Here is a 24602-nt window from a genome sequence, read left to right as displayed (position 1 = left end):
GGAACAGGCCCTTCGGCCCACCAAGCCTGCTCGGATCATGATGTCTGACTAAACTAAAACCTTCTGTGCTTCCAGGGTCTGTATCCATCTATTCCCATCTTATTCATGTATTCGTCAAGGTGCCTCTTAAACGTCACTATCGTACCTGCTTCCACCACCTCCTCCAGCAGCGAGTTCCAGGCACTCACCACCCTCTGTGTAAAAAAACCTCCCTCACACATCTCCTCTAAACTTTGCCCCTCGCACCTTAAACCTATTTCACCTGGTAATTGAATTTTATAACCTGGGAAAAAGCTGCTGACTATCCACTCTGTCCATGCCACTCAGTTTTGTAAACTTTTATCAGGTCGTCCGTCAACCTCCGTCGCTCTAGTGAAAACAATATGAGTATATCCAACATCTCCTCTTAGCTAATACCCTTCAGGCCAGGAAACATCCTGGTAAACCTCCTCTGTACTCTCTCCAAAGCCGCAACATCCTTTTGGTAATGTGGTGACCAGAATTGTCGGCAATATTCCACGTGTGGCCTAACTAAGGTTCTGTACAGCTGCAGCATGACTTGCCAATTTTTATACTCAATGCCCCGACCAATGAAGACAAGCATGCCGCCTGCCTTCTTAGCTCCTTATCCACCTGCGTTGCCACTTTCAGTGATAGGTTTATTGTAATTTCCCAATCTACCACAGACAACTTGCCCCTCAGACCATGACAGTTTCCTTCTGTGAGAAACACCCAGATAAATTAGACAAAAGAACCCTGTAACCACCATAGCCCATCTTCATGAGAACATGGCTGCTTTAGGAACTAAATATCTTCCAACCTGCAAACACCTTTTCATTCTGTGCTCCTCGCCAAACTTGGAACCAGGTAATCGCAACTAGCCTCAAAAATGGTCAGCCCATCGGAGGCAGAGGTGTTAGACTGGCCAGTCCAGCAGAAAGAAACCCTCCAATCATCACCATTCACCAGATGTCAGAATGAACAAAATGCAGTCCTGGATGTCAGTGAGAGCAGAACCAATAACAACGGAGCCAACATCTGTAATTTGTGAACTTGTTGGAGTCACAACAGGGTGTGATGAATCACAATCCCCCCCCCTCCCCACATTGAGAGATGAATGGTCTCTCCCCAGCATTAACTTGCTAGTGTCTCCGTAGTTAGGAAGGATCATTCAATGTCTCCCCTGCTCAGAGCAGGTGAATGGCCTCTGCCAGGTGTGAAGTCGCTCGTGTTCCCGCAGGGTGTCTGGATATCTGAATCCCTTCTCTCACTAAGAGCAGGTTAACACCTTCTCCCCTGTGTGAACTCGCTGGTGTATCTGCAGGTGGGATAACTGAGCGAGTCCCTTCTCACACTGAGAGCAGGTGAACGGCCTCTCCCCAGTGTGAACTCGCTGGTGTGTCAGAAGGCTCGATGAAGTAGTGAATCCCTTCCCACACCGAGAGCAAGTGAACGGCCTCTCCCCAGTGTGAACTCGCTGGTGTGTCAGCAGGCTCGATGAAGTAGTAAATCCCTTCTCACAGTGAGAGCAGGTGAACGGCCTCTCCCCAGTGTGAACTCGCTGGTGTGTCTGCAGGCTGGATAACTGAGTGAATCCCTTCTCACACTGAGAGCAGGTGAACGGCCTCTCCCCAGTGTGAACTCGCTGGTGTATCTGCAGGTGGGATAACTGAGCGAATCCCTTCTCACATTGAGAGCAGGTGAACGGCCTCTCCCCAGTGTGAACTCGCTGGTGTGTCAGAAGGCTCGATGGAGTAGTGAATCCCTTCTCACACTGAGAGCAAGTGAACGGCCTCTCCCCAGTGTGAACTCACTGGTGTGTCAGCAGGCTCGATGAAGTAGTAAATCTCTTCTCACAGTGAGAGCAGGTGAACGGCCTTTCCCCAGTGTGAACTCGCTGGTGTGTCTGCAGGCTGGATAACTGAGTGAATCCCTTCTCACACTGAGAGCAGGTGAACGGCCTCTTCCCAGTGTGAACTCGCTGATGTATCCGCAGGCTCAATGAAGTAGTGAATCCCTTCTCACACTGAGAGCAGGTGAACGGCCTCTCCCCAGTGTGAACTCGCTGGTGTGACTGCAGGGTGGCTAATCGACTGAATCCCTTCTCACACACAGAGCAGGTGAACGGCCTCTCCCCAGTGTGACTGCGTCGATGAACTTCCAGCTTTGATGGAGCCCTGAATCCCTTTCCACAGTCCCCACATTTCCACGGTTTCTCCATGTTCTGGGTCTCCTCGTTTCTCTCCAGGTTTGACTAACAGTTGAAGCCTCGATCACACACAGAACACATGTACAGTCTCTCTCAGGGGCTGGTTTAGCTAACTGGGCTAAATCGCTGGCTTTGAAAGCAGACCAAGGCAGGCAGCAGCACGGTTTAATTCCCGTACCAGGCTCCGGAATGTGGCGACTAGGGGCTTTTCACAGTAACTTCATTGAAGCCTACTTGTGACAATAAGCGATTTTTATTTCATTTTCATTTCATTTCATTTTACCCGCTGTGAACGGTGCAATATTTTTTCAGACTGTGTAACTGGTTAAAAGCTCTTTCCACAGTCAGTGCTCTGGAACACTCTCACTCGGGTGTGTGTGTCTCGGTGCTTTTCCAGTCACACTGATGGTTAAAATCTTTTGAAGCCGACAGAACAGACAAACATTTCTCCTTCTAGATTCAAAGACCGATAATATTCAGTTCCAAGGAATTGAAAGACTCAGCCAGATCGAGACGTAAAGTTTGAGATTTCTCTCTGTAATTCCTCCTCTTCGTCTAATATCCTGTGAAAACAATTTACAAAAGACATCACTGTCAGTACAGAATAGAAATTCAGAACAGACAATTCTAGTTCCTAGAGAACATTCTTTACTCTCTCATTCCCCAAAAGCTGTAAATCTCCGTCCCACACAGTCTCCCTCCATTCTCACTCTGCTGTATCTAATATCCACCCTCCCAATTCTTCCACAACTTGAAAGATCACCAGAGGGTCCTGGAGATGGGCAAGATGAGGTGAGACCTGGCTCCCACCTCACCTTACAGTGAATTATGTTGCTTTATCCTGTGACCCTGAAAATTGTATCCGACAACTCCGTCAAGTCTTTCAATAATCCGACTACTGCCTTGGTCTTCGCTAAATCCTTGAAGGGGAAGAATTGGAGCGAAGATTTGCAGCCCAGACTAACTGAGACTCTAATCTGGACTCTTTCCCTATGATGGTGTTGTTGTCTGAATTTGTTATCTGTTATCCTGTTGAAGGGAGTTGTTATTCTGTGAGGGCCGTTTGAATGTCTTCTTCTTCTCCTCGAGTGTTCCAGGGACTTGTATTATATTATCTCAGTTATGGCAGATGGGCTATGTGCTTATATTCCATCGTCTTTCTTCTATTATCCGAGCGTCAATCATGGCAGAACCGTGTGGTGCCACTGCCAAAGGGTAGGAAGTGGTGGATGCAGGTCTTCATGGGTGGGTCTAAAATGTGGGAGGGACATTCGATCCCCATTCCCTTGTTGGCCCTTCTTTTCTTCTCCTCAGTTTGGAGAAGGTACCCTGAGGGTAACGCCAGTCTGGCCATCGGATTAATCCTCCGGGTCCTCAGTCTTATTGAGGAATGTCCCCTTGGATCTATTGTGGTGGTGATTCTTTTGTATTTTTGTTATAATGGGAGGGGTTATGTTGACTTTATCCTACTCTGGTACAGACAGGGCTTTTATCTGTGAAAGGAGCAGTTTGGGGAGACTTTGGTGCCTCTGGTGTAAAGTGAGTTGGAGGAGGGGGTAATGGCGCACGCCCGATTGTGGTGTGAAAATCTGTTCCTGTTCTCTCTGTCGCCTAACTAACGGTGGCAGTTAATCTGCAAATTTTCTCAGGTAATGTATGGGGTATCCATCACCCTATCAGAAGGAAAATATCCTCTCCTTTCTTAAGGAGAAAGTCGACATAACCTTAGTGCAGAAAACTCATCTGGATGATGAGGAACAGTTCTGGTCAGCCTATTATAGGAAGGACATTGATAAACTAGAAAGAGTGCATAAGAGATTTACAAGGATGCTGCCAGGACTTGATGGTCTATTTTAACCTGTTAACTGGTTGTTCAATTGATCTGGCATTTCATCTCGAGGCTCTGGTCCCTCAAATATCCTGTTCCAAATGAATTCTGCAACGTGTTGCTTGGATTTATGTTGGCAATATCTTTTGTTCCACTTTGTGCCCATTTCCCACCATTTTTTCTGTTACTCTGTAGCACTCATTGTTTAAAAAATGATTTTAAAAATAATAACTTATTAAAAATCTGTCCACCTCATCCGTGAATATATTCAATGACCCCCACATCCCACTGGTCCCCTGTGGAAGAGAAATCCAGAGACTAATAACCCTCTGAGGGAAGAGATGACTGGAAATATATAACATAGCTACAGCACAATATTACAAGGCTAGAAATAATAATAAATATACTTTATTACAGAACCATAAATAATATATCTAATTTGTACCACATAACACGAGACATGTCCCCGTCTGATATTCATTTACTGTCTCCTTAAACGTCAGCCATCTCCTGGGGAAACCAGCCCTTTCATTGTGAACATTGGGAAAGAGACCGTCCTTTCAGAAAGACAAATAAATGTGTCAAGCTGAGGGAGCAAAGGATGCCAATGTTTTTACGAGAGAGAGAGACCTGGGCCAAGCTTTTCAGAGTCTGCACCCTCCCTCGATTCACTTCCATTCCCTTCAGAATGAGAAAATAAAGAGTTTTACTCACAGATGTTGGAGAGAGGAGGAAGTTTTCAGTCCGTGTGAGGTCCTAGTTTTGCTCATGGTTCAGCTTCCGCATTCAGACAATGGGGGGGCTGATTGGATGGAGGAAGAGAGTCCTTCCGGTTCACCAACTCTTCCCATTGGGCAACAACTTTGCGGCGCGCGCAAAGGAATCCGTGGTGACGTCTCACGGTTCCAGTGCGCAAGCGCGGCAGCTCCGCCCGACTCATTGTTCCCCCTCCTCGGGACAAGGTTTCCAGACAACCGGCTGACAGCTCCGGCCAGAGCGAGAAGCCTCTCGGTGATTTCCCCTCCTCCCGGCCCGGGACTGCGCATGTCCAAGAGAGAGGAGAGGCTGCGCATGTGCGAGGAAAAGCTCACCCCCCTGACCTTCCTGATGAGGTGTTGACCAATGAGAAGAGTTAGGACCGGAAGGACCATCAACGCGAGCTCTGTGTGAATGGTGATTTAGCTTCACACAGACTGAAACCTCCTCCTGTCTCCGACACCTGTGAGTAAAACACTTTCTTTTCTCTCCCTTTCCATTTCTTTTCTCATTCTCACCTTCAATTGGTCACGTGCAGCAACTGAAGGGAAAGGAAGTGAATCCAGGGAGGGTGCAGACTCTGGAAGGCTTGGCCCAGGACAGGCGCAGCAGGCGGTGGATGGGGAGTGGAGCTCCCTCTGCGCTGTCTCCATCAAGCGCAGGCTCTCGGAGGGCCAGGTCGGCGTTTGCGGAATGGAGGAAGGAGGGGAGCTGGATATGTTACTGAAAGCGGCAGGTCGGATTGGGGCCAGGGTTGGAATTCTAACGGAAGGCCGCGCCCGCGCCTGCAGCCCGGGGTGGGTTGGTGGTGGGTTGCTGCTGCTCCTGGAGGCTCCGGGGGTTGGCTCCTTGGACAGTCGGGATAGACTCTGGGACTTTCCAGCCTTTTACTGACTGTTGCCTACATGTTGCTTTTCGTGAGTTTCGGCTGGAAGGTCTCGAGGGCCGGAGGTCACGACATGGAACGTGTAATTTGGTGAACTTTTTGGGGGCATTGTATTGTCAAAGTTAATATTTTCCCGCTTCTGTGATAGAAAAATTCAACACACTCGTTACGACAGAATAACAAGCTTTATTTTCGAAAACAACTGCTTGCAGTAATGGCTGAAACTTGAAGTCAGAGGGCAGTCAACAAAACTGCTCAGTCTGTCACAAGTTCTGCGCTTTTTGCGGAGAATTAGCTCAATATTTGTACATTAACTTTATCAAGATTATATGACAACAGTATGGTCAGGAGTTTGAGCGGAAATACAAACGGAAGCAAGACCAGACCATGTTTGGCCATATCACTCATACCATTATTTAGTCGCTGGAGGGAACATTGAAACGTCAGAATAGACTTGTTTTTTCCTGAATTATCTTTGTTTTAAATTCCTACGGCCCTGGGTTATGACGAGTTAGTTTTATCAGGAGTTGCTGAGGTCCGGTGTTTTGGAATGGCTTGACCTTCGCTGATCTTTTCAGACTTCAAGTTATGCAGAGTTGGTCCATGGCCATACTAGTCTGAAAATAGTTAGGGCAGAATTCTTTACCTGGGCCTGGGGAGCTGGAATGAGTAGTTTCAGTCTATCTGGTATTGTATCAAACCTTTTGACCAATCTTCCCATTGACCAGTTTTCTCATCATGCCATTACTTAATTCGTACCATATCACATTCCCTCCTTTTGTCATATCATGACAACTAGTTAAATAGGTATATCCATGACTCGTTTGAAAATGCATTTACACAAGCAACCAAGAAATCCTAACCCTAGTAGAATTAGGAGTAGTAGAATGAAGGCCTTAAAGATCCAATCAAATAATCTGTGACCCAACCATCCTTGCCAATCCGGCGGGTTATAGTCATGAAATTCACTGCCAATCTCTTGAATTTGAGCAGCCTGTCTCTTAATATGGTCGGCCAAGTTAGTGATATTTTCAGAGCCATCTGGAATATAAGTACAGCACTCCTGACCTATGATAGCGCACGTTCCTCCCTGAGAGACTAACAGATAATCCAAAGCCAGTCGATTTTGTAATGCCACGGTCCGGACAGCTACTAGCTCAGCTGAGACCTCAGCCAGTGCCTATCCAGCTTCCCTGGCTTCTGCTGCCATTACGTTCGCCAGTTGTTCCAATGCTGTGGCCATGTGGATCAGTTCGTCGGATGCCTTGCCCGTTTCGTACAAGGGAAAGGCCATCATAAAGAACTGCTCTGTTTCAGAAATAGTCCTTTTTGCTCGCGAGGGGGAGTGCTTAAGGCTGGGTAGGTGACGCATTTGAGGTATAACATATCAAAAAAGCAGGATCCTGTCCAATCAATGGGGAGCCATGGATATGCCGCATATAAAATAGGTTCCATTATAGGCCGTAAAATCATCAGCTGATGTCATCCAGGGGATTGGGGATGTCTGTCCCCATGAAATGTTAGAGGTTATGTTCCATACCTTGGACCAATCACAGTTAAACATGCCCTTGTTGGATATGCCTGGTACCGGTCCTTGCCAGTCAACTGTAAGGTTGCATCTACTTTGCCCCATTAACTTTCCTTTCCCTGATTTATTAAAACACATGGAACCTTGAACATTATACGAGTGGACAGTGAGGGAGGGTGGAGTCAAGGCATGATTATAGGTAGGTTGATACGAAGCTGAAAATTTAGTCATGTCATAGCCAGCAGATCTCCATATTTCCATATCCCCCCTATCTCCCCTGCTCCCTGTTTGATTTTGTCGTAAAATCCATTCAACCATCTCTGCGATATGAAAGGGGAGGGATTGGAGAGGTAGTCCTTCCCTCGAATGGACGGGGATGTGGGTACAAACCCAACACTTGCTTACGTTCAATTGTTCGGCATAAAGATATGACATATATAAATAGGTATTGGAAGGCAGGTCTCGTTGAGGTCGTTTTTTTTTTACTACCGAGTGGCCATTAAGGCTAAATAGTCCAGAGAGTCCAAAAATTATAATGAAGATCTTCATCCTGTGTTCTCGTCTGGGTTGGAGACTATCTTCTGGCAATCGATTAGATGTATCCAACTTGAACGTCCTTCAAGTTTGACGGAGGTTGGTGTAGTCAGCAGTATGAGGAAGGGTCTGCTCCAGCGTTGTCCTAGTTTCTTTCTGTCCCAGTTTTTCACCAACACGTGGTCTCCGGGTTTGATCACTGGATATCAAGGGACGGCTGTCCCTGCCGTTACTGGGAGATGTGCCTGTTTTACCTGTGAGTGGAGAAACTTCAGAGAAAGTGTTAATTGCTTCAAATAGTTCTGCATTTGTTCCCCCATCACATGGAGGTCTACTCCCTCTAGGGGTTTTTCATGGGCATCCCAGGGAGTCCTCATTGGCCGACCATAGACTATCTCTGCAGCTGACAGTCCGGTCCGCAAATGGGGAGTCACTCGCATGTGGAACAGTGCCAAGGGTAATACTTTTAGCCAATTTAACCCAGTTTCTTCAGTTAATTTAGATAATTTGTCTTTTAAAGTCCCGTTGGCTCTTTCCACAATTCCTGCAGCCTGCGGGTGATACGCGCAGTGCAGTTGCTGTTTAATTACGAGTGCTTCGCACAATTCAGTATTGATTCGAGCCACTAAATGTGGTCCATTGTCTGAGCTCACCATTTTGGGTGCCCCAAAACGAGGAATGACTTCCGTTAACAACAGCTTCACCACTGTATGTGCCGTACATTTAGTGGTGGGGAAGGCTTCAATCAATTTACTAAACACATCGATTATGACTAAACAATATTTATAGCACTGTGCTTTTGGCAATTCGATAAAATCAAGCTGTTATACAGGCAAAAGGGCCATCTGGCAAGGGAGTGGTTCCTGGAGGGCATTTAATGCCTTTACCCATATTATGCTTCATGCAAATAACGCATCGATCCAGCCGCATTTGTGCTGCTGTATTCAGATCTGGGTGCCACCAAGCTTTCAGGAGTAGCTGTACCATTCCCTCCTTGCCAAGATGGGTACAAGAATGCAAATAATCAATAAGTATCGGCAATAAAGAATTCGGAATACAAACTTGACCAACGGGAGAAAGCCAGAGGTCTCGTGTCAAGGAGTGTGAACACCCCATTGACTTCCATAGTGTGCACTCGGAATCAGAGGCGTCCCTCTGTAAATTTTGAACTTCAGTTATCTCTGGCATGCCCTTCGTTCCTAATGCAGGTACCTGGTTTAGAGCCTCATTAGCCCCACTGGGAACAATCACAGAGGCTGATATACCCGCAGCCTTAGCAGCCGAATCAGCACGGGCATTTTCTAATTGAACAGGAGTGTCCCCCTTTTTTCAGCACATTTAATAATTGCCAATTGATGGGGAAGCTGAATAGCATCGAGGAGATTTTTAACCCAAAGAGCATTTTGAATGGGAGCTCCCGCTGAGATGAGAAAGCCTCGCTGTTGCCAGAGACGACCAAAATCGTGGGTCACGCCAAAGGCATACCTAGAATCAGTGTAAACATTAGTACTTTTATCTGTGGCCAAAATACATGCTCGAGTAAGGGCAAATAGCTCGGCTTTTTGTGCGGAGACAGGGGTCTCGAAGGCTGCTGCTTCCTGCACGTCAGTGTCAGTTACCACGGCATATCCCGACTGTGGGATGCCAGTGAGAGAAATGGAGGAACTGCCATCAACATAAAAAATTAGATCTGGATTATCAATAGGCCGGTCCGTTAAATCTGGGCGAGGCGCGTTAAGGAAGTGATTCTGAAACAAACAGTCGTGTGGCGGGTCCGCAAGGTTATCGGGGGGATGTTCGAGGAACACAGCATGATTTAAGGTAAGAACAGTAATGAAAAGAGAGATAGGGGTTTTGCAATAGTGAAACCTCATAGCGGCTCAAGCGGGCTTGAGTCAGATGCTGGGTTTGCTGAGATGTTAGGAGAGCCACAGGTATGCACTTGTACTGGCTGGTGAAGGGTCAGATTAGAGGCTGCCTGTGCTAACAAATGGACAGCCGTAAGAATTTGGGTGCAGGGAGGTAGACCGCAAGCTACAGGATCCAATTTGGTAGAATAGTAGGCGACCGGGCGGCTCCGGTCACCGTGTTCTTGTGTTAGAACACCAGTGGCACATTCATCAAGAACATTAACGTACAACTGAAAGGGTCTGTCATACATAGGTCGTCCTAGCGCTGGGGCGGTAGCCAGGGTGCTTTTGAGTGTAACAAAAGATTACTTTGCTGAATCAGGAAGTTCACACTTAAGAGGAGCATTTTGAGAGGAGTATGGAGTTAAATCTTTAGTATGGACAGTAACATTCGGAATCCATTGTCTGCAAAAGTACACCAATCCTAAAAAGGCTCGCACCTGCTTGGGTGATGTAGGAAATGGGGTCTGCAGTATAGGAGTAATGTGTTCCTGTGTAAGGGAGCGATCAGAAGCACTTATTAGGACACCCAAAAAATTTGACCTGCCGTTGGCCTTTATGAACTTTAGTGGGCGGGATCCCATATCCCCATGAATGGAGACGGTTATGAGCAGGTAAATGGTGTCACGCTGGTTAGCGTTGAAGTCAGGGCTGGCAAGGAGTAAGTCATCAACATATTGGATGATGGTGGAGCCACCAGGAGTTGATAATGTCACTAACGGGGAGTGCAATGCTTGTGAGGAAAGGGTTGGAGAATGAATGAAGCCCTGTGGGAGCCTAGTCCAAGTGTATTGGTTGCCCTTAAATGTAAAGGCAAACAAATACTGTGATTCAGGGGCGAGGGGTATCACAAAAAAGGCATGTTGTAAATCAACAAGGGTGAAAACAGTCGCTTCCGGTGGGACATTACTAAGGATTGTCGCCGGGTTTGGGACAATAGGATGTAAGGGTTCTACTATCTGATTAATACGTCCGAGGTCTTGGACCAAACGCCATTCAGATGGTCTTCCTATCTTAGGAACTGGCCGCCCATAAATCTGCGGGTAGTTCAGAAGTCGCTGATTGGACTGAACGATGGTGGTGCAATGTGCCAATGAGGACAAATGGGCGTTGAAAATATTCTAAAGTGCCTGCGGGTAGGATTTGACTTCCATTAAAGAAAGGATCAGCTTGTCCTCGCAGTGCAGCTGCCAGAAATCCCAAGGACTTGGCACTGTAGCCTTCGTTCACAGAAAGGGTCATGTGGGGTAACACAAGTCCCGACTGACGCCAGAGGCCATGGGGTAAATTGACAAGAAAGGCAGACCCTTCTTTTCCCTTAGCGAGGCCAACAAAGGAAACGGATTGTAGAGAACCGAGGGCGTCTTGGTAAATGCTCTCCAAATCAGGCGAGCATCCTGTATGATCGTAGCAAAGAGTGACATGTGGATCGGGAATATCTAAGGGAGGTGAAAAGTGGGAGGGATCAAAATCAACCGACCACCACTGAGGAGTAGTGAAAAGGGGAAAATTTAGAAGCTGGGCCTGCGGGATAGCTGTTATAGTAATGCCGTTATCAAGGCAAACAATTTCCACCTGCAAGGGACACAGCAAGTCACGTCCGGCCAGGTTGACACCGAGGACGCGGGTAACTGTGAAAGGGATGCAACACTCCCGGCCCTCAAATTGAACAGAGAGCGGCTTCGTAAGCAGATATACAGCACCTTCCCCCATGAAACCAGCAAGTTCCACATGCTTATCAGAAAGGGGAAAGCAATGTTTCTGAATTAATGTCCAGTCTAGCGTAGAATGAGTTGCGCTGGTGTTAGTCAGGAAGGGGATAGGCACGCCCTCTATGTAAATCGTGGCGGTGGGCTCGTTAGAGTGGTCTGTTGAGAAGACCGGAAAGTTTGATCTGGCTAGTCAGTAGGGGTTAGAGGTAGTAAAGGGTGTCTGCCGACGGGGTTGAAATCTACCTTGCTGTCGGGGTGTTGGACAATCCCTAGCGTAGAGGCCGGTACGTTGACAGTTGAAGCAAGTGACATTATATTTGGCAGGAGGACGACGCGGAGGAGCGCTGTCAAAATCCTCCGTGTGTGGAGTGAAGAGGGAAGGAGCCTGTGAGCGGTAACCAAATTCAGGAGGGTCCGTGCAATCTGGGCGATAGTAACGTGAATCTGTCTGAGAGTTCTGACCTTTAGGAGCTCTTCTTTGAGAGGGAAGTTGGATGAATTCGGATTTAATTTTGGGTGAAGTGTCTTTGTAACAGGTCTCATGATTATGGCCATTGCTCCAATAATAAGACACAGCACGTTTCATTTGAGGTTTAGAATTGTCAGACCAGCCCATGTTATTAGTTTTAATCCTGGATGCTACGCGGTCAGGCAAAACCTGCATTAATAGTGCATTAAATTGGGGAGACTGTGTGCCTGCATTGAAAGCAATGTCCCTGGAGTAAAGAGTGTACACGCCACAAAAGCGGTCAACAAATTCTGGACCATCTTCCTTAGAAGTGGGGGTACATTCAAGGAGTTTGGCGATGTCAACGGGTTTACGGAGAGCCCGGTTTAGCGCAGGGAACATTAAAGTACGCTGATCGTCCTCCGTTTGGTGAGCGGCGCTGAAGGCCGTCCACGTGTCCCCATGAAGTCCTAATTCATTTCTTCATCTTTTCCCTAATTCTGGGGGAAGAGATGAATAAATCAGAGATTATTGATCACGTGCGGTAGCACCGTACATGGTCGCAGTTCTCCTCAAAAACTCAGTGAACCCCTCTGGGTCTTCTTTGCAGGAGGGACATTGGGCCATGATCACACATAGCTCATGGGGTTTAAAAGCCTGCCACAACTCAATGAATGGGTCGTCATTATCACCAGCATGGGGGTTAATAACACTCCTAATGGGATAATTTGCAGGGGGAGGTGGTGGCGGAAAAGTTTCCTCCTCCTTAGGTTGGAGTGATTAATCAAGAAAAGCCTGATTAACAGAGGTGAAGGGTTGTTCCATATTAACGGCTTGCATCTGCGACCGAGTGCGTGTTGCTATGGGGGATGCGTTAGCAGGAGTTTCATTGGCAGTGGGATCATATGGGGGAGTCTGGACTTGGGACAGTGGAATTGTAGGGTCTGTGTGTGCAGGATGAGGGTGGGGTCCAGGGGTTAAATCCTCCTCCTCTTCCGTATCGCCTGAATAGGGAAACATCGGCATGCCAGAGTAACTGGGAGGATCCTCCTTTCGTTTAATCTGCTTGGCTAGCCCTCTCTGCCAATTGGTTGGAGATTTTTTATTTTCGCCCTGTTTATGCTTTCTATCCCAAAGTTCACATTCCAATTTTAAAGTCTCCCAATTCTTTGCTTTACCATCCACACAATCATCAATCCCTTTTCTACAGGCATTATCTCTCCAACTCATTAATAGTGATTGTTCGTGGCGCTTAGTGGACTAAGATTTAAAACTTCCACTTAAAACCGGCGTTTCTCTGCCAAATGATTTTCTCAGCAGAAATGCAATTATCGTAGTTCCAAGTGCCCCCTAGTGGCCAAATATCGTTACCCAATTTATTGTTCAGCGCTGCAAAAAGTTTTCGGAAATTACGTTCGTGAGAAGGGTTTTCAGAACACATGAAAAATAGAGGGGAATTGCCCCTGGTTTTGTCTAAACTCTGTCCCATAATGTCAATAAAATGTGCCCCTGGCAATCAAAAAAAATCCCTGGTACCAAATCAAATTTCAGGGTCCCTGACCCAAATTGTATAGAGGTCCCTGACCCAAATTTAAACCTGTAAAACAAGCAAGAGGTCCCTGACCTAATTGGGGTTCCTGACCCGCAGTACTCTACTAACAATTTAATAAGTACAATTTAGATTCGAGCACCGTCACCTGTTTAGTTAGTTCCGTCAGGGATGAGGGGTCGAACCACTAATCCGAGAGAGAGAGAGAGAGACCAAGGTTAATCTTACCTTGTGCTGGCGTCTGTCTCTTTCCTCCGGGTCTGGCTCGATCACTTCTTCAGTCCCCCACGGAATTCACTCAGGATATTGGTAACTACTCGCTTGCGCCAAATTGTGAAAGTCAATATTTTCGCTTCTGTGCGAGAAAAATTCAAGACAGAATAACAAGCTTTATTTTCGAAAACAACTGCTTGCAGTAATGGCTGAAACTTGAAGTCAGAGAGAAGTAAACAAAACTGCTCAGTCTGTCACAAGTTCCGCGCTTTGCGGAGAATTAAGTTAATATTTTATACATTAACTTTATCAAGATTATGTGACAACAATATGGTCAGGAGTTTAATCGGAAATACAAACGGAAGCAAAGACCAGACCATGTTTGGTCATATCACTCATACCATTATTTTTAGTCCTCGGAGGGAACATTGAAAGGTCAGAATAGATTTGTTTCTTCCTGAACTATCTTTGTTTTAAATTCCTCCGGCACTGGGTTATGCCGAGTTAGTTTTATCAGGAGTTGCCAAGGTCCAGTGTTTTGGAATGACTCGACCTTCGCTGATCTTGTCAGACTTCAAGTTATGCAGAGTTGGCCCATGGCCATACAGCTCTGAAAATGGTTAGGGCAGCATTCTTTACCTGGGCCTGGGGAGCTGGAATGAGTAGCTTCAGTCTATCTGGTATTGTATCAAACCTTTTGACCAGTCTTCCCATTGACCAGTTTTCCCATCATGCCATTACTTAATTCGTACCATATCACAGAGAGGCCATTCAACTGTTCTGTGTGTGGGAAGGGATTCACTCAGTTATCCTACCTGAAGATACACCAGCAATTTCACACTGGGGAGAAACTTTTCCCCTGTTCCGTGTGTGGGAAGGGATTTACTCAGTAATCCCACCTGAAGATACACCAGCGGGTTCACACTGGGGAGAGACCTTTCCCTTGCTTTATGTGTGAGAAGGGATTCACTCAGTTATCCCACCTGCAGACACACCAACGTGTTCATACTGGAGAGAAACCATTCACCTGCTCACAGTGTGGGAAGGGCTTCAGTCACTCATCCAACCTGCTAAAGCACGAGCGAATTCACACAGGGGAGAGGCTGTTCACCTGTTCCAAGTGTGGGAGAGGATTCAGTCAGTCATCTAACCTGCTAAAGCATGAGAGAGTTCACACCGGGGAGAGGCCGTTCACCTGCTCTGACTGTGGGAAAGGATTCACTCAGTTATCCAACCTCCAAATACACCAGCAAGTTCACAAATGATTGGTTGATTTATGGGGTACAGGTTGTTTTTAATAAATCTCCACTCCAAATCTTGTAAATAAAGTTACAAGACTTAACCATCCAGCCAGTATGAACTGGTAAATGCAAAAGATTCATTAACTGTTAAGAGGTTGAAAAGTAACAAGTTAAAAAGATTTTTAAAATGAAAGTTTTAATTAAAAGTACATCACCACCAAGAATGGAAAGGTATATGTATCTGTGTTAACTGGTCTACTTTCGAAAGTGTTTTTTAAAATGTTTTTCAAAATGTACAGTAGCTGAGCTGATGGGATGGCTCCAACTGGTCACATTCTGGTTTCTGGTCGTTTCTGAGCAGTTTCAAAGTGAACGAAGGCTAACGGCTCAAACATCCTGGAATGTAACACACCTTGCATCACATGAACATTCCAGCCAAGCTAACACACTGTCCCAGCAGACTGGCTGTCTGCCCAGCCAGTTCCCCACAAGGGCATCTGGCTGCAAGTCCCAACCTCCAATAATGTTGCCAACGGCCTCAACAGTAACTGTTCCAACACAGAGGTTTCAACAAGGGGGCCACATTTAGTCAACCTGTAACCAGTGTCTCCAAGAACAAAAGGAACCCGGATAGCAACTGAACACCTCAAGTTTCCAGCCCTGGGAAAATACATCCTCTGTCCAACATTTCGGAGGAATGGTGGGAGCTATGTCACATGACCTTCCCCAAGTTGCTCGCACTTGTAATATTGTCCTGTGGAACTGAACTCAGGCAGTCGCTGCAGGATCTCTGAAGGAAACAGTAGCTCCAGGCAAGCTGCCTGCACTGTCCACGTCTTACCATCAAGCCTGTGGCAGCAGTAAGAACTCTGACCCTCATCAAAACTGCAAAGGGCTGAAACATTGGAACTTGTGCCTCCCAGGCTGACTCACACTCCGTGTCTTCCCCCATTGTCAAAGTCTCACTGCTGGAAAGACGGATCTTCCGCAACAGCAAACCTCCCTCTGAAGGAACATTCTATTAGACTTTGGATTCTGGACTCTGGATACATGGAAAACCATAACATGTATTTTATTGTGCCCGGAACCCTTGCCTTTTTCCTTATTCCCCGTTTGTTGTGTGAGTGTAAAAGGGGGTGGACGTTGTTAACCCCCTCTTGCCTCCATGCATGTAAAAATAAACCAACCTCTTTATTTCGCCTTACCTTGAGTTTCCCATGCAAGTTATTCACAGAGAATTGAAACACCCCAAATTTAAGGGTTGGGCAAATCCACCATTTATAAAGGGGGAAATCCACAGCAATGTGATTGACTCTCAAATGTCCTCTGAAATGGAGGGCAGTTAGGGATGGGCAATAAATGCTGGTCCGGCCAGCGACACCCACATCCTGTAAATGAATAAAAGAAAAATTAGCGAGAGTTCAAAAGAAAGTGAGTCAGAGAACATAGAAGTTACAGAGAGTTTGTCAAGATTGGATGGTATTTATTTTAATCAAGGAGTCTTAAAACGTGTGGGTATGATGTAATTGTCATGGGAGAATCCATGGAATCCCTACGGTGCAGAAGGAGGCCATTCAGCCCATCCAGTCTGCACCAGCCCTCCAACGGAGCACCCTAATTCAGCCCATTCCCCAGTCCTACCCCCGTACCCCCATCTAATCTGCACATCTTTGGACTGTGGGAGGAAACCGGAGCACCAGAGGAAACCCACACATACAGGGAGAACGTGCAAACTCCACATAGACAGCCACCCTAGACCAGAATCGAACTTTATTCCCTGGCGCTGTGAGGTAGCAATCTTATTCTGAATGAAAATGGACTATTTGCATGCCAAACCTCGTGAGCAGCAAGCAATAAGACAGAGCTAAACGATTAGATCTAAGCTGCCACTAACATTTGAGCAACACAGGTGCCAGGCAATGACCGTCACCATCATGAGAGACTCTAACCACCTCCCATGACATTCAATGGCATTACCATCGCTGAATCCCCCACTATCAACATCTTGGGGGTTACCCTTGACCAGAAACTCAACTGGACCAACCAGAGAAATACATTGGACCCCACCCACAAACATTCACTCCCTTTACCACTGTGGCACATTAGCAACAGTGTGTGTACCATCTATAAGATGCACAGCAGGAACTCACCAAGGCTCCTCAGACACACCTTCCAAACCCATGACTACTAACTTATAGAGGGGCAACAGACATGGGAACATCATCACCTGGAAGTTCCCTCCAAACCACACACCATCCTGACTTGTAAATACATCACCTCCCTTCACTGCCCCATTAGCACAGTGAATGTACCAACACTACATGGGTTGCAGCGGTTCAAGAAGGCAGCTCACCACTACCTTCTCAAAGGTAATAAATGCTGGTTCTAGCCAGCAATGCCCACATCCTGTAAATCATTTTTAATTAGAATTTGATTGGCCAATTAAGGGTTTGAGAGAAATATTACTGAGTAAGAACATTCCACTTGTTGGATGGGGTAAAGAGGGAGCTGGATAATTTTTTACATCCATGTTTGATCTGTTCCTTGAAGCATCTGTCCTAATGTACCAGGAACCGAGAACTCACGGCGCTCCTTCAGGAGAAGGAAAGATCGAGTAGATGTTACCCCAAACGGAGCCAGAACAAAATGGGAAAATAACTGAGTGAGGGGTCAGAGGGAGAGTTCTCCCCCTCAAGGTGTGGACTGTAAGATTCCTGGGGGACTCCCTACTTCGGGTTTTCTCACTAATTAGTGAACATTAAATTAAATTCTATGACTGGCTGTGGATTTATTTTGAATTTGATTCTACCATATTATGATCACTGCCTCCTAAGTGTTCCCTTACTTTAAGATCTTTAATCAAGTCTGGCTCATTACATAACACTAAGTCCAGAATGGCCTGTTCCCTCGTGGGCTCCATCACAAGCTGTTCCAAAAAGCCCTCCTGTAAACATTCAATGAATTCCCTTTCCTTGGGTCCACTGGCAGCATTATTTACCCAGTCCACCTGCATATTGAAGTCCCCCATGATCACTGTGACCTTGCCTTTCTGACATGCACTTTCTATTTTGTGGTGCATTTTGTGCCCCCGGTCCTGACCACTGTTAGGAGGCATGTACATAACTCCCATTGTGTTTTTTTTGCCTTTGTGGTTCCTCAACTCTACCCACACAGACTCCACATCATCTGACCCTATGTCGTTTCGTGCTATTGATTTAATTTCATTCCTAATTAACAAGGCAACCCCGCCCCCTCTGCCCACCTCTCTGTCTTTTCGATAGGTTGTGAATCCCTGGATGTTTAAATGCCAGACCTGAACCCCCTGCAACCACGTCTCTGTGATGCCTACCACATCATACCTGCCAGTCACAATCTGGGCCACAAGCTCATCTACCTTGTTCCGTACACTGCGTGCATTTAAATATCGCACCTTTAATTCTCTATTGACTGTCCCTTTTTGTTTTCTTAGTGTGGTGGACCTTGGTTTACTGAGCCTTTCCATACACTGTGTCATATTTTGTGGGATTGGGACTATCGTAACCTCTCCTGAGTTTTGTCTTTTCGTGCTTTTTTGTATCCCTAAGCAGCTACGCTTCCCACTGATTACTTCACCTCTTGGTTCCCTGACTTTCCCTTCCCCCCCCAATCTCTAGTTTAAAGTCCTATTGACCACCCTATTTACTCTTATTGCCAGAATACTGGTCCCAGCTCGGTTCAGGTGGAGACCATCCCAACGGTATAGGTCCCTCCTGTCCCAGAACTGATGCCAGTGTCCCATGAAAAGGAACCCCTCTTTCCCACACCACTCTTTCAGCCACGTGTTAACTTCCCTTATTCTTGCCTCCCTCTGCCAATTTGCACGTGGCTCGGGCAGTAATCCGGAGATTATGACCCTTGAGGACCTGTTTTTTTAATTTGAATCCTAGCTCTTCATAATCTCTAAACAGGTCCTCTTTTCTAGACTTGCCTATGTTGTTGGTACCAACATGGACCACAACAACTGGATCCTCCCCCTCCCTCTCCAGTATCCTTTCAAGCCGGTCAGAGATGTCCCGCACCCTAGCACCGGGCAGGCAACATACCATGCGGGACTCTTTATCCGGCTCACAAAGGATACTATCTATCCCCCTGATAATAGAATCCCCTACAACTACAACTTGCCTATTTACTCCCTCCCCTTGAAGGCCTGCTGAACCATGGTGCCTTGGTCAGCTGACTCATCCTTCCTACAGCCCTGTTCGCCATCCACACAGGGAGCAAGTGCCTCATACCTGTTGGACAGGGTCAAGGGCTGAGGCTCCTGAGTTCCTGACTGCTGGTTCCCTTTACCTGCCTGACTTGCAGTCACACCCTGCTGTCCCTGGCCACTGGCAGGATTTAAACTACTTACTCTGACAGGTGTGACTGCCTCCTGAAACACAGTGTCCAGGTAAGTCTCCCCCTCCCGGATGTGCCTCAGTGTTTGAAGCTCAGACTCCAGCTCATCAACTCTGAGCCGGAGCTCTTCGAGCAGCCAACACTTACTGCAGATGTGGTCGCTGCAGCTCGCAATGGGATCTGCCAGCTCCCACATCAAGAAGCTCAAGCACATCACCTGACCAGCCATCACTAATTAATTAATTAGTTTAATTTAAGTTTACGAGTTTAGCTGTGTTTTTAAAAAAATTTGGGGCAGATTTGCTATCAACCACTCAGATCACAGCTTCCCTCTGACGTCACTTTTGGAGAGAAAAAACTGGAAAACAGGAAGTTACCGTTAGGTTTTTATACTCACAGAGACTGCTCCTCCTCCTCCGAACTGCTCCCAAAATTAGGCCCGAAGAAAGGGAGAGAACAAAACAGTAGGGAAAAAGCACCTTTCCCACTCTTCACCGAATTACCTCACGGCACCAAATTAGCAAATTCTCACTCTGTCTGTGTCTCACTCGCTCAGGCTGTCTCCTTGACCAGCGCAATGCTTACTAAGTGCGCTTTCTGTCTGTCTTTTATACAGACTTTAGGATGACTCACACTAAAACTTCAAAGAGCAGAATACAATGTGTACCTTTGTGCCCTTTAACAGGCCTCAGGTGACTGGCAGATAACTGTCTCTCAGCAATTAGTCTGGGGGCAGCTTCAGCCAATCAGACACCAATCTACACTGCACTTTTAACTGAAAAACAAAATTAGATTAACCACTTACCTTTCCTGGTTACCTCGCTGCACCAAATTACCAAATTCTCACTCTGTCTGTGTCTCACTCACTCAGGCTGTGTCTCCTTGACCAGCACAATGCTTGTAAAGCGCAATGATGTAAAGGTGTTACAGTTAAATGAAGGTAACTACAGGGGCATGAGGGAGGAACTGACGAAAATCGACTGGGAGCAGAGCCTAGTGGGAAAGACAGTAGAACAGCAATGGCAGGAGTTTCTGGGAGTAATTGAGGACACAGTACGGAGGTTCATCCCAAAGAAAAGAAAGGTTATCAGAGGGGGGATTAGGCAGCCATGGCTGACAAAGGAAGTTAGGGAATGCATCAAAGCAAAAGAGAAAGCCTATAATGTGGCAAAGAGTAGTGGGAAGTCAGAAGATTGAGAAGGCTACAAAAACAAACAGAGGATAACAAAGAGAGAAATAAGGAAAGAGAGGATCAATTATGAAAGTAGGCTAGCCAGTAACATTAGGAATGATAGTAAAAGTTTATTTAAATACATGAAAAACAAACGGGAGGCAAAAGTAGACATTGGGCCGCTCCAAAATGATGCTGGTAATTAGTGATGGGAGAAAAGGAAATAGCTGAGGAGCTAAATAAGTACTTTGCATCAGTCTTCACAGTAGAAGACATGAGTAATATCCCAACAATTCGGGAGAGTCAGGGGGCAGAGTTGAATATGGTAGCCATCACAAAGGAGAAAGTGCTAGAGAAACTAAGAGGTCTAAAAATTGATAAATCTCTGGGCCCAGATGGGCTACATCCTAGAGTTCTAAAGGAGATAGCTGAAGAAATAGTGGAGGCATTAAGTTATGATCTTTCAGAAGTCACTGGAGTCAGGGAAAGTCCCAGAGGATTGGAAAATCGCTGTTGTAACCCCCCTGTTCAAGAAGGGAACAAGGAAAAAGATGGAAAATTATAGGCCAATTAGCCTAACCTCGGCTGTTGGCAAGATTCTAGAATCCATTGTTAAGGATGAGATTTCTAAATTCTTGGAAGTGCAGGGTCGGATTAGGACAAGTCAGCATGGATTTAGTAAGGGGAGGTCGTGCCGGACAAACCTGTTAGAGTTCTTTGAAGAGATAACAAATAGGTTAGACCAAGAAGAGCCAATGGATGTTATCTATCTTGACTTCCAAAAGGCCTTTGATAAGGTGCCTCACGGGAGACTGCTGAGTAAAATAAGGGCCCATGGTATTCGAGGCGAGGCACTAACATGGATTGACGCTTGGCTGTCAGGCAGAAGGCAGAGAGTTGGGATAAAAGGTTCTTTTTCGGAATGGCAACCGGTGACGAGTGATGTCCCGCAGGGTTCAGTGTTGGGGCCACAGCTGTTCTCTTTATATATTAACGATCTAGATGACGGGACTGGGGGCATTCTGGCTAAGTTTGCCGATTATACAAAGATAGGTGGAGGGGCAGGTAGTTTGGAGGAGGTGGGGAGGCTGCAGAAAGATTTAGACAGTTTAGGAGAGTGGTCCAAGAAATGGCTGATGAAATTCAACGTGGGCAAGTGCGAGGTCTTGCACTTTGGAAAAAAGAATAGAGGCATGGACTATTTTCTGAACGGTGACAAAATTCATAATGCTGAAGTGCAAAGGGACTTGGGAGTCCTAGTCCAGGATTCTCTGAAGGTAAACTTGCAGGTTGAGTCCGTAATTAAGAAAGCAAATGCAATGTTGTCATTCATCTCAAGAGGCTTGGAATATAAAAGCAGGGATGTACTTCTGAAGCTTTATAAAGCATTAGTTAGGCCCCATTTAGAATACTGTGAGCAATTTTGGGCCCCACGCCTCAGGAAGGACATACTGGCACTGGAGCGGGTCCAGCGGAGATTCACACGGATGATCCCAGGAATGGTAGGCCTAACATACGATGGAACGTCTGAGGATCCTGGGATTATATTCATTGGAGTTTAGGAGGGTGAGGCGAGATCTAATAGAAACTTACAAGATAATGAATGGCTTAGATAGGGTGGATGTAGGGAAGTTGTCTCCATTAGCAGGGGAGACTAGGACCCGGGGGCACAGCCTTAGAATAAAAGGGAGTCACTTTAGAACAGAGATGAGGAGAAATTTCTTCAGCCAGAGAGTGATGGGTCTGTGGAATTCATTGCCACAGAGGCCGGTGGAGGACGGGACATTGAGTGTCTTTAAGACAGAAGTTGATAAATTCTTGATTTCTCGAGGAATTAAGGGCTATGGAGAGAGAGCGGGTAAATGGAGTTGAAATCAGCCATGATTGAATGGTGGAGTGGACTCGATGGGCCGAATGGCCTTACTTCCGCTCCTATGTCTTATGGTCTTATGGGTAAGGATGGGTGACAGGTGACAGGATCGGAAATTGTGGTTTGGGTCTTCACTGACCAAATGTTTTATTGATCCGAAAGGTGTAAAAGGGACCAAACTCCAGCAGAAATCGAGCAGAGCTGAGAACAGACGACTTGCTGTGTGGGAACAGGAAGATAAACAGCTCCCAGAGGACAGAGAAAACAAGAGTGCCTGGAATCCTAGACAACACCTGGGTGTCAAGGCCACCATGTTTTCACTGCTTGGCATGGGAATGCTGACTCCCTGTACCGGGGACGGAGCGTGGGGAAGACAATTGTTTGAGAGTTTGACGTGGTTTGGGCGGGGTCAGATGGTTCAATGACAGGTTTTGTAATTGGTCCATTCAAATGTTATCTCAGCAATGATTGGGTGAAATCAGTCTCCATAGACTTTGTGATGTAATAAAGTATAAGAAGGGATTCCCCGAGCACAGAGATTTGTTGAGGTTTTACATATTCCACTGACTGGGACCATGGCATCTGGGGCAGAGCAGGGAGCATTTACCTGGAGATGGTGCTTCCACCCAGAGTGTAATGGGAATGCTGCTGCACTTTGATATTACTGCTCAGACATTAGCATGTGTCAGCTCTTATTTATACTGAATAGCATCTAACCACGGTCACCAATAAAGGTTATCACTGCGAATCATTTCAGAGTTTGGGAAAAAGGGCTAACTGACTCCCTAAAATTTAGAGTTTCCAATTAAGGAGCAATTTAGCATGGCCAATCCACCTATCCTGCACATCTTTGGGTTGTGGGGGTGAGACCCACACAGACACGGGGAGAATGTGCAAACTCCACACGGACAGTGACCTGGGGCCCGGATAGACCCCGGGTCCTCAGCACCGTAGGCAGCAGTGCTAATCACTGATCCACCGTTCTGCCACGGAACCCCATTTCTAACATCGCTGTGTCAAAAATAAATTCTCATCTCTCCCTCTGGCTCCTTTGCCAATTACCTCTGAGGGACTCACTTTCTGTTAAAGAGCCTGTCAACCCCTCTCACCCACTTTCCCTAAAGTACATCAATCTATTCATGAAAAGTCCAGAAAAATCAAATACTTTTATAACAAATGTTTATTAATCTAAGAGAAAAGGTGAGATATAGAAGGTTATTTGAGGATCAAAGCCAACCAGAGTAAAGGATGTTCACAATGTTCAGGATGCAAATTGTTTCTCTTTGGTTCCTCTGTACCCTGTTCCTGTGACTCCCTACTTTGGACACGGGCACTGAACCCTGTGGCCAGGGCACCATCAGCCCCAATAACCCCCCCCCCTCCCCCTCGTGCCCTGATTGATAGAGGCCCATTTCCCAGTCCATCCTCCAGCACCTTCCTGTCTCTCTGTTAGTGAGGTGCCCATGGCAAGTGTGATGGGAGGAGATGCATTAGGGTCACAATCAATAGGGAGTGTGCGGGGGAACAATGATTTATAGTTTGAGAGGGAAAAGTATGTTTTCTGATGACTAGAATTGTCAGTTCTGGATTTCTGCCCTTTCCTTACGGCGATGTCCTTTGTAATCTCCTTTCCCAGGCGATGAGTAAAGAGGTTTTTGCAGACAGGAAACACAAACCAAACATCCCTATTCTGAGATGTGTCCTTTTAGATTGGACTCGAGACATGGGACTTGGTTCGCAGACTATGGACTTACTCCGGTGTCTGTTTAACACTTGTTTATTAGTTCTACATCTAAACAAGTTACAGAGTAGGCATGTTACTCCTCGGTGCGATTTCAACCCTCCCTTGAGAGTCTAACACATGTTAATAAATCAGCATCCACATCATACAGTAGCATGTGCCATCTCTTAACCTGTTACACTAGATCTCTTTCCCCCCCCCCCCCCTCCCCACTCCCAAATATACTATCCAGGAGTTCTGTAGCCGTCTAAAATACATGTCAACAGTTTTGAGAATGTACACAAAGTCTGCAGTGCCACCTGCACACCTGCCTTTGAGAACGTTGCTGCAGTCGGTCCAGTAACAGACAAGAAAGGTGCTGACTTGAAGCTTTTGCTTCATTTCATGAAGACCTGATGCAGCCGGTACCAGAGAAAATGGTGTTTCCACAACCCGCACTGCTGGCCTCTCTGTGGGTGGGGCAAGGACAGGGACTGCTCAGCAGGGAGGGTCATCATTACCTCTCCCTCCAGTGAACCTCCTCCTTCAGGACAAGGACAGGGACTGCTCAGCAGGGAGGGTCATCATTACCTCTCCCTCCAGTGAACCTCCTCCTTCAGGACAAGGACAGGGACTGCTCAGCAGGGAGG

The 24602-nt window shown here is 46.5% G+C and overlaps 2 long non-coding RNA genes across 2 annotated transcripts; one reads left to right on the top strand and one right to left on the bottom strand.

Moving 5' to 3' along the window:
• Nucleotides 1-2443: 2443 nt before the first annotated feature.
• Nucleotides 2444-4872, bottom strand: LOC140422210 (uncharacterized). The gene is made up of 2 exons (XR_011947312.1): nt 4752-4872; nt 2444-2772 (listed from the first exon to the last, which is right to left on the bottom strand). It is a non-coding gene; the product is annotated as an uncharacterized lncRNA (long non-coding RNA).
• A 247-nt stretch (nt 4873-5119) lies between these two features.
• LOC140422220 (uncharacterized) lies at nt 5120-22767 on the top strand. Its single transcript, XR_011947321.1, has 2 exons — nt 5120-5258; nt 22395-22767. It is a non-coding gene; the product is annotated as an uncharacterized lncRNA (long non-coding RNA).
• Nucleotides 22768-24602: the final 1835 nt, after the last annotated feature.

This window comes from Scyliorhinus torazame, chromosome 5 (genome assembly GCF_047496885.1).
Source record: "Scyliorhinus torazame isolate Kashiwa2021f chromosome 5, sScyTor2.1, whole genome shotgun sequence".
Classification (NCBI taxonomy): domain Eukaryota; kingdom Metazoa; phylum Chordata; class Chondrichthyes; order Carcharhiniformes; family Scyliorhinidae; genus Scyliorhinus; species Scyliorhinus torazame.
Note: the sequence above shows the minus strand (reverse complement) of the source record. Positions and strands in the feature narration are given on the sequence as shown.